This window comes from Pinus tabuliformis, chromosome 7 (assembly GCF_031772625.1).
Source record: "Pinus tabuliformis cultivar Carrire ecotype Pingquan chromosome 7, CPIR1, whole genome shotgun sequence".
Classification (NCBI taxonomy): Eukaryota; Viridiplantae; Streptophyta; class Pinopsida; order Pinales; family Pinaceae; genus Pinus; species Pinus tabuliformis.
This window is the reverse complement of record NC_142293.1, coordinates 1,684,561,663-1,684,574,572: the sequence shown is the minus strand read 5'-3', so window position 1 is coordinate 1,684,574,572 and position 12,910 is coordinate 1,684,561,663. Positions and strand designations below refer to the sequence as shown.

Here is a 12,910-nt window from a genome sequence, read left to right as displayed (position 1 = left end):
TTACATGTGCATGGGGGATATATTCTTATAGAGTATTACCTTTGGGTTACATGCAATGCTCCTACTACTTTTCAACTTGTTTTAGATATTTTTTCTCACTTGACTCATAATTGTGTGGAGTTTTATAGGGATGATTTTACTGTTTATGGTAATTTTTTTGACAAAGCATTGGAAAATATTGAAAAAAATGATTAGGCATCAAGAAACTAATCTTTCATCAAGTAATGAAAAAATCCATATGTTACTTGCTAAAGGAATTGTTTTTGGTCATTCTATATTGTCTACAGGAATCAAGGTTAGCCCAAATTCATAAAAAATTTCACAAAAATAGCATCACCATTGTTTAAATTGCTCATTAAATATAATGATTTTTTTAGAATATATCTTGTTGCACTACTTTTGAAATATAGAGAGAAAAATTTTCCACAAAACCTATTTTAAGAGGGAGAAATTGGTCTCTCCAATTTCACATATCCATTAGTGCCTCAGATACAACTCTAGGATCAATATTAGGACAAAAGGAAAGCCAAATTTCTTATGCCATTATTTTATTAGCAAAAATTTAACACATGATAAATTAAACTATACATTATTAGAAAAAATATTTATCGTAGTTGCTTTAGGATCAATATTAGGACAAAAGGAAAGCCAAATTTCTTATGCCATTATTTTATTAGCAAAAATTTAACACATGATAAATTAAACTATACATTATTAGAAAAAATATTTATCGTAGTTGCTCACATATATAACACGATGGCACAGGATCTTCTGAGACTCTCATACACCATGTTCTTCTAAGCTAATATCACTACTATTTAAAAAGAGAAGAATTTTCAATCTGCATATGGGATCTAAGATGTAAAAACAAGTCTTCAATCTGATTATAGGATTCAACAGGCAAACAATTCTGGAGCCCAGAAGCACCAAAATTCATATATATTTCCATTGACTCAAATTTGCATATAGAATACAGACTTAGTAAAAGATATTACTAGCTTAACTTTTTGAACTTAAGTCCATGATTCCATGCTGATGCTATGGATCTTAGCCAGGACTCCCACAAGAGGATCATTGATATAAGTTGTGGGCTCAAGCTTGCACGAATTGGCCTTGTTATGTCGATTATTCCATGATGTTGTTGTGGAGCTTAGCCAAGACTCCCACGAGAGGAGCATTGATATACGTCGTGGGCTCAAGCTCGGTGGAATCAGCCCTGCTATCCTCAAACCCGTCATAGCCATCAGGCCCTCCCACAACCACACCTGTTAATTCATTTGGGTTTGGTGCTTCTCTGTTAACCACAAAGTGAAACCTTCGATACATGATATCTTTCTGGAATCCTCATATATCGAAACTATGGAGGACCCTTTGTGGTAAGCTTGTTGTGGATATTTGTCACCAAAACCCACCATGAAAGACATACCAGCAGGATTCTTGCCCAAAATGTAATCCACCTACAATTTACAAATACAAAGTGGACTTCTTAGCTAATACTTTGCTAGTTTTTTCAAATTATGATATGAAAAAACAAATCAAATTTATTTAACTTTGAATCTCTTATACTTTGAGAAATCTGGAATGGATATACAAGTGTGCTCAATTCTTCTCCTCATTAATTAAATATTTTGCAACACTTGAAAAATTATAATATGTATATGTACTTGTTGTTTGGCAAATGCAATAAGAATGCTTCGTTCATATGTTTGATCGGCACATTGCAGGTATTGCTTATATCGTGACAGTAAGTCACTGTAAACTGATACAAGGAATGATGTGCCTGTAGCATATTGTGTATTTGCACCATCTCTAACAAACAACAAACCTCCTGTACAAGTGCAAGAGATACAAACACTATTAATGAGCCTAATTTTGAAACTCAAAAGATATTGTCACTGTAAACTGATACAAGGAATGATGTGCCTGTAGCATATTGTGTATTTGCACCATCTCTAACAAACAACAAACCTCCTATACAAGTGCAAGAGATACAAACACTATTAATGAGCTTAATTTTGAAACTCAACAAATACAAACATTGTTAATGAGCTTAATTTTGAAACTCGGAGCATGACGGGGAGAAACTTCCATTTACCTGGTGTGATGGAATTTTTGAATTGAGGACTTTGCGGAAGAACTGGGCAGAGGAACACTTCTGCTTGGCCTCTGAAAACTTCTAGGTTGGTTTCTCTAATTTTATGAAGATGTGGTCAGTTTAAGGTCAAGTGGCCAGCCTTAAACTTTTTCTCAATTGAACATTTGGTGATTCATATGTTTATGTGAATATGGACTTACACTAGATAGGTGGATTTGAACTCCTGCACATTTGAGATCCCAATTGAACTCATACTCATTGGAAGTACAAAAATTCTGGTGGAGTATGTATTTGGTATAATATGGAAATCCAGTTGCTCTATATAACCACACCGCTGCCCATGCAAGCTCGTCCTGTATGTTAGTTAGTAGAGGAATAATAAGAAGACTTCAAGAAGTTACTTACTTCGTGTGAAGTGAAAAAGGAAGTAAAATTTATAATGTTAAGGAAAGATACATCATAGCCTGAGACACAACAATAGAAAGGGCATTCTCCATGATATGTTCCGCGGTACTGGTCAGCAAAATGAAAGAGCTGTACTAAATGACATATTCAATTACATGAGTATCATAAAATGTTGGAGAAGAAAATTCATTAAATTAATTTTCAATTTTGAATCTAATTCATGAACGAAAGAGCTGTACTAAATTAATATTCAATTATATGATTATTTTAAAATGTTGGAGAAGACAATTCATTAAATTAATTTTCAATTTTGAATCTAAGAGATGAATTCTATAAACATGTTAAAAATGGGCATTTAAAAAAAAATTGGAATATTTTGGAATCATAAGAACAGTAAGCAACCTCAAATAAGTAATTTGACCATGTTTATCTGATCCCAAAATATTCCAAAAATGGAGACATAAGTTATAAAAAAACATTCATCCACAAACAAAAACCCATTGTATGTTTTAATTACTAAAAACCCATTGTATGTTTTAATTACTAAAGTTATCTAAATTGAGAACATAACAGTGAAAAGAAATTGTTTCCTATCATATGTTTGTTTTAATTACTAAAGTTATCTAGATTGTAAATTCCACGAATAGAATATAATAGTGAAAAGAAATTAAACCATTAACCTTTCTGCTAACAGTAGGATTCTAAAATATCTCAATATCTCTCAAATCTGCAATCGCTGTTTTAAACCAATAAAACAGTATAAGTGATTTTAGAATACGATTAATCTTATACCAAAGTAGCTCTTTGGAGTAGGAGAAAGGAATAAGGTTTGTCAATGGCTGCAAAGACGACGGAGGAAGCGGCCAATGCTGCAGCAGTCTCTGCTGCAATTTCTGTCCCGTGATTGGATGTATCTATTTTGTACAAAGTCCTTGGAGTGTCCATCCTCTCTGGGTTCTCCCAACAGTTATGGTCTGTCTGCAGTTGGATCTCCCACCTAAAAACAAATCCATAACTAAACTCATAATTGCTATTTGTTGTGATCCTTACTAAATTTTGTTGTGATCCATGACTAAATTTAGTTGGGATGGTAATTAATTCACCTGAACCCACAGCTGGTTTTCGGTGGCGCTTGCTTTCATGAAATAATCAGTTCCCCACGTAATGGCATCCCTAATGTTCTCCAACTCTCCCGCTGCTGTTCATCTCTGTACTGAAGGGCTCCCCATGCCAACATGGTAACGGTGAATGCCATCGGAAACCCATACTTCACATTATCCCCATACTTCACATTATCCCCAGCGTCGTAGTAATCGCCCACCAAATCCACCTACATAAATACACAGTAAAAGCCATGTTGAACATCATTGTATCTTTCCAGACTTCTTGAAGATCTGCACCAAATAATCAATTCCTAATTTATATGGACAGAGAATGTTGATAGAAATCAAGCTGTTGCAAACTCATAACTCATAATATTGGAGTAAGAATTCACATTGTTATCTTTATGTTAATAACTTAATTGTATATTTCCAGAATATCCTGGAAACTGATAGTGCTGAGAAATATCCTCGTTATTTTCGCATTGATAAGATCAGCGTCGTTATTTTGCCATTTTGGGTATGATTAACAACACTTCTAAAACATTCAGGAAACAACATTTCTAAAACAATCCGGAACAGATGGCAATACCAAAATGAGAAAATATTAGAGCAGAATCTCCTCTCCAGCTTATCCTGTTGCTACTGCTGGACAGTTTTCCTGAACGTTGAGCCTCCAGAAACAGAATAGATTTATGCAGAGCATCTTTGTAGTCAAACTCACCCCACACAAACTGATGATGAGCAGACAGCACAGTAGCAAGAATTATACACACAAACCTTTCAACGATAAGCCTGAAACTCATTTCTGCTGCAATTGATCAACAAATGGCTACAGAAATAAAAATCGTTGATGCGTATATATATTTGTGTCTCACGCATCCAACGTGTAATGACGAAGGGAAATCGATCTCTCGTTTGCATGCACATGGGGCTTGTACAGGTTTTGCAGGACAAAGAAGTCTTGTACATGTTTTGCATGCATGGTTGATGTGGGGCTTATTTTCAAGGCTAGAGAAGTCTGTTGGATATGAAAGGAGGAAAATTCCATGAAAACATTAACTAACTGATAAGTCACTGTATAAGGTCGCCTCGTCACCATTTCCTCGCAGTACTTTTAACGAGCAAATGTTAAATTTTCAAAAAACACAAGGAAGATAACGAAGTTAGTTTTTCTACACAAACTGAATATGAACTGGCTGTAGTTTTTCGACACAAACTGAATATGAACTAACTGTTGCCAATAAAGCGGGCATGATCAGCGTTACTATTAATATACAAAATACCGGTAAAAATTAAAGAACAAATTTAGATGTAAAGTAATTAAAGTTATTATTTTGTAAATTAAAAAAATAACAAATTTAATGCTGGATTGGTTTAAAAAATTATATAATTTAATGAAAAGTTTAGTGAGAATAGGTATAAAGTTTAATTTTAGAATTTAAAGCTTTAATATACATTCTATTGGTCTTGTAAGATTAGAGAGGAGGTATAAAGTTTAATTTCAAAACTGGAATCTCTTTCATATACATTCTATTAGTCTTATAACGCAGTCTTACAGAAAATGCGGATACCGCAATAGCTCATGAACCATATTTTGTTTAATGTTTTTTTTATCAATTTTTATTTAATAAATTTCATGGTGAAACCATTTTTAGCCTTGGGTTGGGTTTTAATTAAGATGTAAGTTAGAAGATATTTAACCAAAAAACAATAATTTAGACTTAGACATTTAACTACGAATATGTTAAATATTCAGATAATTGTAAAGATGAAATAAACCATGTAAAATTTAATAAAATAAAATGAAAATAGTTTCATTAAAGAAAATTGATTGTTTGATTGTTAAAATAAATAGCTCGGAAGATAAGATGAACGATGTAAAGTTTAATAAAATAAAATAGGAATAGTTTTACTTTAAAAAAATGTTTAATTGTTAAAATAAATAGCCCTTTATGTAGTATGAGTTAGTGAAACTTAAAATTTGAATTTCAATTCTGATTGTTTAATAATTGAAAAGAGAGAATATAACAAGTTATTATAAGTTTAGAGATGTATTTTTTAAATATATTATAATCTGAAATTAATATATATAAAGATTATAAAAGATATAATGTCTTTTAAGCTTACCACTAATCTTTTTTAGTAGAAACTATAAAAAAATGCATCTATTATCATTGAATCATTTATTAGGAAAGTAATATCTATTATCATTGAATTATTTATTATCATTTATTAGGAAAGTAATATCTATTATCATTGAATTATTTATTAGGAAAGTAACTGTAAAAGTAATTGGATTACAAATGTTGTCCCCATATGAAAGAAGAGTGATGAGACTAGTTTGTGAGTGGGTTTCCAAATATTAATTTATAATTTGAGAAGAATAACTATCATGTCCCACTCATGGAACAAACTTTATAGATGTTCACAAGTTCTAAAATGTTATCTCTCCTTTATGGACTTTCAATGAACATTGATGTCGTTATCTTGGATGATGATCAATTGGAAACCTCTTTTAAGACTAAACGAGGTGCACATGCATTCAAAAGAATCCCAATTTTGTTGAATGTCATCAACATTTTTCAATGCATGATGGATATGGATTTTATGGCCCTTGTTAACTAAAGATTAGTTGTCTACATAGAAAATATCATGATCTTCTCAAAAAAATCTCCAACCAACTACTATACTTTAAAGAAAACATTTGATAGGTGCAAGACTTGTGGAATCTATTTAAATCCAAAGAAAATGATATTCCTTGTGGTAGAAGGAAATCCAAAGAAAATAATATCCATTATGGTAGAAGGAAAGTTACTTGACCATGTCATATTGAAAAATTCAATACTAATAGATTTGGAAAGAATCAAAGCTATCACATAAATGCCCCACCTCATAAGAAGAAATTTGTGCAATCATTATTTTGGAAGATTAATTTCAAATGGTTATTTGTCTTATATTCCTTATAAAATCATGAATCTTGTGTGAAAGGTCATTAGTGGACAAAGGTTGAGAGAAAGGCATTTAAGAAAAATAAATTGGCCAGTGTTTCCTTCCCATCCTTATCCAATATGAACATCATTAAGGATTTCCACCTTTATGTATTTGCATTAGATCACTCCCCTATTGTTATCCTCATTCAAAAAGATGAGGAAGGGAGTGAGTTTTCTATATATTTTACGAATATGGGTCTTAGGATTTTAAACTAAATTATCCAAGACTTGAGAAACAAATTTTCACCATGGTCAAAGAAATTGATTAATTCAAACCTTGCATCTTGAAAATCCCTAAAAAGTAATCCTTCCTCATGTTGTTGTAGATCTCTCTTTATATAAAAGGAAATTGGTGAAAGGCAAAAAAATTAGATGAGTGTCATTCAAGTGTTAGATATTTATGTTAAACATTCCATCATTTTTCTTGGAAAAGGCCTATGTAAAGTAGTAGCTAACAGACAAAATCATGTGGACATTGAAGAAGCACATTAAGATGTGAAAATAACAATATCATTAGTACTTAAATGTACTCAATATAAAATTTTCAATGGTATTATTTCTAGGGAATGCTATGTTGATATGTTATTGAGATGCCCTGGAAAGACAAGGAAAAGAAAGTGTGGAATGATTTTCATGATAGTCCAACTAGTTATCACTTCTCTATAGATACCATTGCTCATAAATTCTTAATGGTTGGACATTATTGTCCCACATTTTTCAAACATGGGCATGAACAAATCAGTACTAATAGATATGGAAACATGCATAGATAGAAAAAAGAAGGAAATAGATCCCTTGTAAGCTATTGCTAATGAGTATCCTTTCAAGAAATGGAGCTTTAATGTCATAGGTGAGATAAATGCTCACTATTTAAAGAAATGCAAGTACACAATCATGGTTAAAAAATACTCTAAAAGAATATAAAAGATGGTTACAAAATACACTATTATGTACCATGATTATAAAAGATATGATGCCTCTTAAGCTTACCACTAAGCCTTTTTGGTAGAAGCTATAAAAAATGCATCCACTATCATTGAATCATTTATTAGACAAGTAATTGGATTACAATTGTTGTTGTCATATGGAAGGAGAGTGATGAGACGAGTTTGTAAATGGATTTCCAAATATTAATTTAGAATTTGAGGAGAATAACTATCTTGTCCCACCCATGGAACAAACTTTATATATGTTCACATGTTCTAAAATTCTATTTTTCTTTCATGAATTTTCAATGAACACCCATGTCCTTATCTTGGACGAGGATCAATTGGAAACCACTTTCAAGACTAAATGAATACATATGCTTTCAAAAGAATCCCAAGATTGTTGAATGTCATCAATATTATCCAATGCATGATGGATATGGATTTTGTGTGCCTTGTTAACTAAAGAGTGGTTGTCTACATAGAGAATATTGTGATATTTTCAAAAAATAACTCCAACCAACTATGATACTTAAAATAAAATATTTGACAGGTGCAGGAAGCATGGAATCTATTTAAATCCAAAGAAAATAATATTCATTGTGGTATAAAGAAAGTTACTTGACCATATCATATTGAAAAATTCAATACTAATGAATTTGGAAAGAATCAAAGCTATCACATAGATGCCCCACCTCATAAGAAGACATTGTTGCAATCATTATTTTGGAAGATTAATTTCATAAATTATTTGGCTTAGTTTCCTTTAAAATCATGGATCTCATGTAAAATATCATTAGTGGACAGAGGTTGAGAGAAGGGAATTTAATAAAATCAAATTAGTCAAGGTTTCCTTCACATCCTTTTCCAATCTAAACATCATCAAGGAATTCTACATATATATTTGCATTATATCACTCCCTTGTTGTTATCCTCACTCAAAAAGATGAGGGAGTGAGTTTTTGTTAAGTTATGGTATGTTCTATGCTTATAGCAGTTTACTTCTTTTTCTTATTATATTCCACAGATTAGCAATCACATGTACATAAAGTAAAGTGCAGATAGAACATTAAACGATCGATAGAAAACAAGCCAAGACAAGAGACACAAGATATGGCGGCTAGCCAGGGACAAACCCCACAATGTGTGGGGAAACCCTTTGATCAAATCTTCTTTTATCTTCAATAATTCAGCAGAGAGAAATAGTACAATAAATCTTATTCATATCAATAGTACAAACCCTAGATCAACAGCATCAGCATTAGCGGCTTCATTATCAAACTAGGGCAGACGATATCTCACAAACAGACCGTCGGATTGACTTCATTCCACCACCAAAAGTTTCGGCTTCCATAGGAGGTTGAGATGAACCTGTAGCGCAATTCTAAAGCGGAGATATTCTAGGGCACGTAGGTCAATCTTTACTTCTGCAGTTGCAGCTTCAGTTTCAGCAGTTTCCAGCTTCAAACTAGGGCAGTCGATATGTTGCAAACCGTTCGTCGAATTGACTTCATTCCACCACCAAAAGTTGCAGCTTTCATAGGAGGTTCAAATGAACCTACAGTGCAATTCCAAAGAGGAGATCTTCTAGGCCGCGCAGGTCAATCTTTACTTCGGTAGTTGCAGCTTTAGTTTCAGCAGTTTCCAGCTTCAAACTAGGGCAGTCGATACCTTGCAAACCATTCATCGAATTGACTTCATTCCACCACCAAAATTTGCGGCTTTCATAGGAGGTTCAGATGAACCTACAATGCAGTTCCAAAGAGGAGATCTTCTAGGCCACGCAAGTCAATCTTTACTTCTGTAGTTGCAGCTTCAAATTCAACAGCTTCCGGCTTCACATGTGTGAGAGAGAGAGACCCGTTTCAGCGTAGTAGAGAAAAGACTCATTTCTGTGCAGTAGAGAGAGAGAGAGAGATGTGATGATATGAGTGAGTGAAAATGAGGAAAAGTCCTCTTTCATTTATACACAACGTTGGTGGGTGAATAGATGCGACTGTTGGGTTGTTGAGCCTACATGAGTTGTAGGTCGGCTTGACAATAATTCCATAATCAAAATAAATTCATATCTCCATGAATACTTATCGGAATCGGATGATCTTTATATCGATCCTACACCTCTCGACGAGAGGAATCTAATAAAATATTTATCAGCCATGAATAAGATGACCCACATGAAGTTTTCCCTCGTTGCCAATTTTAACACTCCCTCTCAACCAGGGAGAACTTCATATGCAATCTGTCTATCGGTCGTTACTATTCATCCATCAAATGCACTGCCCTATACAGCCTGACCCTTGCCCTACTCTGCTTTATTATGCTTGTTCTGATGTCTTGTTCTGCCCTGTACTGATCGGTATTGTTTTGCTCTATTCTGCTATGCTTGCATTGTTCTGTTATGTTATGCTTTTGTCTGAATTACGAAGAAGAAGAAATGATCGAGGATGTATCATACTGACTCAAAGTCAGTCTTAGAGTATGTACCACTGGTCCCAGACCAGTCTCAACCAACCCGAAGTTAGCATCATAGTGAGTACAACTCCACTGGTCCTAAACCAGTATCATCCTCCACTGACTCAAAGTCAGTCTCAGAGTGCGTACCACTGGTCCCAGACTAGTCTCAGCCGACCCAAAGTCAGCTTCATAGTAAGTACCACTCCTACCACTGGTCCCAGACCAGTATCGCAGTCTTAGAGAGTGTACACTAGTCCCAGACCAGTCTCAACCGACCCGAAGTCAGCGTCATAGTATGTACCACTCTCACCGTCCCAGACCAGTACTGTACTGACACGAAGTCAGTCTCGGAGTATGTACCACTGGTCCCAGACCAGTCTCAACCGACCCGAAGTCAGCGTCTTAGTATGGTACAACTCCTACCACTAGTCCCAGACCAGTCTCAACTGACCCGAAGTCAGCATGATAGTATGTACCACTCTCACTGGTCCCAGACCAGTACTGCACTGACACGAAGTCAGTCTCGCAGTATGTACCACTGGTCCCAGACCAGTCTCAACCGACCCGAAGTCAGCGTCATAGTATGGTACAACTCCTACCACTAGTCCCAGACCAGTATCATTGATCCCAGATCAATGGAGGTCATCCTAGCGTAGGGAGTATGGTAGATACAACAATGCATCCATCGGTACCTTGAAGCTTGTACATTCAAACATGTACACCATGATTATCTGGAAAACCCCAATTGGGGAAAAACCAACCAACAATAGATCTATTATTGTCCTTGGCTAAAACACAGAGAGCCGACCAACAACCTGAGCTTTCACCGCTCAAACTATGGATGCCTATAATGGAGAATACACAAGCATTTTAAGGGTTTCAACTACATGTAATACCATGAGTCACCAATACTACATGGCCAAAACCACAACTGTTAACCATAACTGTTGACATAACCTCAACTCCACCATAGGGTCAAGTTTATCTAACATATTGAAATATTAAAATGTGAGACATCTCAGAGATCCAAGCTTTACCCAACATAAACTCATTTCCATCAACATGTGCATTAGGAATTAGTGCACTTATTCATATGATGAGCTAAATTTGACCCACTTGACCCACCACTCATCATTATTTTTCTTGGAACTTTCCATCTCCCTAACAATCAATATAGTTGATCAATTCATCTGTTAGTAAACTGTGGAAATGATTACTAGAGGACCACACAGATGTACACAAAATTAAAACTTCAGCCAGGAGGGAGAGACTTCAACCATTTAGGAAATAAATACAAGTTGGTGGCATTTGGTTTGGAGACCCATAAACGACCATACAAATTCTGGAAAGAGAGTTGAGAGATATAATTGTCTTGTGGGAATTTATTAGTGATGGAAATAGCATATCTATAATACATTTTTCTTTCTATTATTCTAAGAACTTGTCTGCCTCTTCCAAATGGCCAAAATATTATTCTCTACAAAATGTGAGAAATAAATCATAACCAATATTGTATTTTGTTGTTTGGCCAAAATTGAGTTTTTTCATTCTATGTCACACTGAAAAAGTGATGTTTTAACAACATTGTGGTAGCCAAAATTTAATCTTGGGAGATCTTACCCTGTGGGGAAGTTGCTACTCGAGAGCTCTTTTGGGTGTAGGAGAGGGCTTTGGCTTAGGCTTTCTCTTCTGAGTTAGATCATGAGTTGGATCAGGGGATCATGAACCTAATCCAGACATAGGAATAACAACTAGAATAAGAAACCATTAGAACACCACCCCTACCTTGCATTCTATGTCACACACAACAAAATTACAATTTTAATAGCATTGTTGGACTATTTTTATGAATTTTTTTGTCTATTTTAGTTAACCCCTAATGATTAACCCTACTTAAATTGTATTGTCCATGGATTATATTATTCATACAATAATTACACAAAATACAAATTCATGTTGAAGACAACTATCAATCAAATGAGGTGAAAACAATGAAGCCATATGGCTACATGTTTTTTGGCTAGTGAATCTTAAGAGATCCAATCATTCCAAAGAATACATAGTAGAAATTGTTTTATCATGCAGTTTAATCAAAACTAATCATGTTACAACACCAGTAAGAAAAAGTTCACTTGGAGTGGCCATATCAAAATATATATAATATGGTTTCAAAAGTTGAAATTGACTAGCTAAATGGACATCTCTAGAAAAAATTGAATTTTTAAAAAAGCTCTAAAAATGGGCTTCAAATATGAAGGTTATGTCATTAAAAAACGGCAATAATGATAACAAATAACCAAATGGTAAGTAGAAGTTCACACGTATGGTTGTAGATGATGTGAAAATTTAATAATAAAAAAACCCTCACTAACTTTACCTATAAGCTCACTTATACAAATACATTACTTTATGAAGTCACCTACTTTTATAAAACAAGTGATAAACCACTTTTACAATGAAGTTACTTTATAAATGAAAGTTGCATGTAATATATATATATAAATAGATAAGCAAATGCGTTTGGTCATGCCAATAATCAATAAAATACTAATCATGTTACAACACCATTAAGGAAAAGTTCACTTGAGTGACCATATCAAAATATATATAATATGGTTTCAAAATTGAAATTACTAGCTAAATGGACATCTCTAGAAAAAATTGAATATTTAAAAAAGATCTAAAAATGGGCTTCAAATATGAAGGTTATGTCATTAAAAAAAAAGGGCAATAATGATAGCAAATAACCAAATGGTAAGTAGAAGTTCATGTGTATGGTTATAGATGATGTGAAAATTTAATAATAAAAAAACCCTCACTAACTTTACTTATAAGCTCACTTGTACAAATACATTACTTTATGAAGTCACCTAGTTTTATAAAACAAGTGATAAACACTTTGACAATGAAGTTACTTTATAAACGAAAGTTGCATGT

At 33.8% G+C, this 12,910-nt stretch overlaps 1 pseudogene; it reads right to left on the bottom strand.

The window, feature by feature from the left end:
- Positions 1-1,125: 1,125 nt before the first annotated feature.
- LOC149254972 (endoglucanase 8-like) lies at positions 1,126-4,406 on the bottom strand (annotated as a pseudogene).
- Positions 4,407-12,910: the final 8,504 nt, after the last annotated feature.